The sequence below is a fragment of the Enhydra lutris genome, unplaced genomic scaffold (assembly GCF_002288905.1).
Source record: "Enhydra lutris kenyoni isolate GAN:26980312 unplaced genomic scaffold, ASM228890v2 scaffoldscaffold12, whole genome shotgun sequence".
In the NCBI taxonomy this organism is placed as follows: Eukaryota; Metazoa; Chordata; class Mammalia; order Carnivora; family Mustelidae; genus Enhydra; species Enhydra lutris.
In genome coordinates, this window is record NW_019154096.1 from 15,876,789 (window position 1) to 15,881,055 (window position 4,267).

Here is a 4,267-nt window from a genome sequence, read left to right on the forward strand (position 1 = left end):
ATCCCAGGGTCCTGGGATCGAGCCCTGCATCGGGCTCTCTGCTCAGCGGGGAGCCTGCTTCCTCCTCTCTCTCTGCCTGCCTCTCTGCCTACTTGCGATCTCTGTCTGTCAAATAAATAAATAAGATCTTAAAAAAAAAAAAGAAAAAAAAGAAATCTGTTTGGACACATAGAGAAGGAACATCTACTGCAATCTTGAAGTCTCTAGCTTGTGGGTTCAAAGGAGGCCTCATTACCCTTGAGCTTCACATTGGATTGGTTGACTTGTAGAAGTTTCCCAGGTAATTCCTGGGGGTCCCTAGTGTTTCACACAGGCTCACATCTGACATCCTAAGTTCTTTTGAATCACCTTGCTTGTTGATGTCATCTGCCTACCAGTTGTTTGAGGCTGGCACCTATACCCATCACTGCACCTGGGGTCCTCCATGATTATGCAGGTGATGGCCACATGTTCTATGAGCCAAATGTGCTATATTCCCAAAGGATGGGAAGAAGGTAGCAGGGTGCTGGCAAATGTTAAATCATGGACACCACACACACACACACACACACACACACACACATGCACGCACATGCGTGTGCGCACACACACACATAGGCACGTGGCTCTCATCTGTTTTCTCATTTCTGTGGTATACATACTCCCATACTCATCACAAGCTACCAACTTGTCAGATGGCTTGCAAAAACCTTGAAAAAATGCTACACCCAGGTGCGCCTGGGTGGCTCAGTCAGTTAAACATCTACCTTCAGCTGAGGTCATGATCTCAGGGTCCTGGGATCGAGCCCTGAATCGGGCTCTCTGCTCAGCAGGGAGCCTGCTTCTCCCTCTCTCTCTGTCTCCTGCTCTGCCGACTTGTGTTCTCTTTCTCTTTCTCTCTGTCAAATAAATAAATAAAATCTTAAAAAAAAATAGAAAAAGTGTAACACCTTGTTTTCCTCAACTGGTGGGGGTCAGCTTGGGCGCCACTGGCAGAAAGTTTCCATTTCGGTTTGTCATTCAGAGCCCTTGCTGCTTGTGACCAGATTGTGTGCTGAAAGCAGCTGCTTGGTTTCTGTGCGTAGCACTCTCTTCCACCGGGGACCACAGGAAGGGGCAGGCCAGGGGACTACACGCTCTCCGGATCTTCTTCCTCGTCAATCCCCTCCTGCGCTGTATGCTTGAGGACCCTTGCAAGAAAACCCTCCTGGATGTGAGCTGTGGACTCTGTCTGTATTTCCACCTTGTGACCTCGAGGAACTTGACCGAAAGTTGAAACTAAACGTTATGTTTAGTTTTAACTCATCTTCTAAAAATCGGGACGTCAAGCACCATACACCAGATTCCCCAATGTGACAGTGCCTGAGGGCATGCTTGCCAGGACCATGCTGAAGGGGAGTCCCCAGGGGTTCAGAGTCTTCACCCAAAGTGAAAATGCAGACCCTGGGGCTGTGCCGTCCACCACTGTGTACAGGAAGTACTGCCTACAGAAAATGTTTGGTGTTTGGGGAGAGACTGGGAACCAGCTCTTTCACCGCCCCTCTGCCTTGGCAGTGTGGGGCCTGGGTCATTCTGCTTCCAGTCCTCCTGTCTCTCCCCTCCGTACACACTGGCATCGACGACTTAGGATCTCCTACTTGGTTCGCACTAGTGCCTCTTGAAAGACCAGTGGTTGGTTGACCACGAACGTGCCTTCCTCCCTTCCATCTTCCTAATTTCCCTATTTGCAGCCGAGACTCTTGAGAGCAGGGCATAGGTTTTCTGTGTCATTGTTATCCCTCCCCATGAGGTGTTTTTTAAAACGGGGGCGGGGGCGGGGGCCGGAGACGTACAGCATCCAGCTCGCCTCTCGCGTCTCCAGAGAACAAAGGTGGAACCCCACTCTGCCAGACTCGGGGCTCATGTGTTACCTATACCTGCAGACTACGACACTGGTGAACTTTGGACGACTTCAGAGTCCCAGCCTGGGTTAAACTTTAGCCATCGAGGGAGGTGGAAACGAGAGGCCCGTTTCATTGACAGGACCCTGGAACCTGACACCCGCCGATGCAGTGATAAGACAGCTCTGTAGGTAGGTGTGAGAGACAGCCTGCAGATACAAACTCAGGGACAGAACGGGGTGGGGGGGGTTCTCAGAAGCCTGAGAGATTATGGGGGGCAACACGGACAGATAGATGTGCAAGGCCACAGAAACTGGCCTGAGACTCAGTAGCTCACGCCCGCTGAATGTGGGCTGGGGTGGGTCACACCCCCGGGTCCTCAGGAGCCTCACGGATACATTTCTCATTTTGAATAATTGAAACTCTCCCTTGTTTCTTTTGTTTCCAGAAGCCTGGAATCAGTCATGAATGTTGTCCTCGTCTCGAGAGATTCACCCACAGTTTTGTGTTAGTTCTGTGGTTCTAATTGTTTTGTTTTTACACTGAGATCTGTGAAGCCACAAATGACGTGGCAGTACAGATGCATTTCCTTTCTTCTTCTTGAATGGCTGTCCACGGTCTTAACACCATTTATTAAAAAATCCGGTCTTTTCCCCACCCGTGTGGAGCACAATTTGAATCACAGGGTAAACATACTCCGCGTGTGTTTATTTCTGCACTTTCTATTCTGGGCCACTCTCCTGTCTGTTCTTGGGCTGGTATTAACCACTTGAATTGTGAAGGCCCCTTAGATATTTTAATATCCAATAAGGCTCTTCATCTCTTCTTTTCTTTCTCCTGTTTTTAGAGCTCTCATGGTATTTTCGTCCGCTTGGGCTGCCGTAACAAAAATACCACAGACAGGGTGGCTTATAAACAGAAATTCATTTCTCATGGTTGTGGAGGCTGGAAGTCTGAGATCAAGGTACCAACAGATTGTGCGTCTGGTGGGAGCCCCTTCCTGGCTCATGGCTGTCCTTGCTCTGTGTCCTCATGCGGCAGGAAGGTGGAGGGAACGTTCTGGGGTCTCTTCTCTTGGGGCACTGATCTCATTCACGGGGTTCCATCCTCATGAGTCTCAAAGGCCTCACCTCCCAATGCCATCCCATGGTGGGGGGTAGGTTTCCACTTATGAATTTTAGGGGGCAGGGGGCAAAAACATTTGGTGCAGAGCACATGGCCATTGCTGTCTACCTTTGAGTACTTTAGAACAAATTTGTCTAAATCCAGTAAACACACAAGCCAATGGAGGGCGCACGTGGAATGAGTGAAGGAGAATTGAGGTGGGGACGAGTCCCTGCTCTGGCACTGAGCGTAGACACTCTAGAAACTCCAAAAGCTCTTGAGCGTCTCTGGGTCTGCATTCTCATTTGTAGTCCGAGCGCCGCAGAGTAGACTTAGGAATCAGACCGACTGGGATCTGTGACCTCGGGTAAGTGACGTCTCCTCCCTGAGCCCGCACCTCCTTGCCTTGAAACAGGGTTAGCAGCAATGCCATGCTCTCAGTGAGTGGAAAGAAGAGAAGGTAGTAGCTGTGTGCTTGGGGAGGTCATATAGTCATGTAGAACCTACAGCCAGGATCTAACCAGCAGAGTAAAGGTAGAAGCAGCCAAAAGGCGATCATAGTCTCAGTTTATTAGTGGGGCTAGCTGCCCAATAATCCTGAATTTCAGTGTTTTCTGGTGAAGCTGGGTTGGAGACCTTGTCTGAGGCCTTGGACCGAGAGAGGGGGCACAGGTGGCACAGCAGGCTCGGGACCTTCTTACTTGACCACTGCTGGCCAAAGAAAGAAGGCCCCTTAGAAAATGGTGGCCTGTAGGCTGCCTCTCAAAGTCCTGACCCAGAGGTTCTCTCTGTTGAGCAGGGAATTTGAGAGTCCTGGCCCTTCCTGCACTTTCTCAAGGCAAGAATGGGCCAGCCTGAGCAACCCTATCTAGTGAGTGTCACTTTTCTGCCAACCATGTGGTCACTGCTGCAGGGGACGAGCCAACAGGAGTAGCGAGGAACTCAGGAAGGGTTGTGCCAAGACTCCACGGTCACGTAGAGGGATGTGAAAACGCTGCTCAAGCAGAGACAGGAGCTGAGGGTGCCCTTCTAAGATGGTTGTGCCTGCGGTGATGAAAATGACCGTTAAACCATTGCCAAGAGCTTGGGCTCAGGGTATTTGCAAGTCTGGCAATTGGATGGTTCCAGGAAACCTGCTGGATGAATATCCTTTCCAGCCCCTGGCTCAGACACAGTCTTCCTTGCTTCCATTTCCCTTGAATGGTCTGAGTATCAGTTCCTGTTGAAAGTTTGTGAAAGTGGGACTCCTAGGTGGCTCAGTCAGTTAGGCCACTGCCTTCAGCTCAGGTCATGATCCCAGGGTC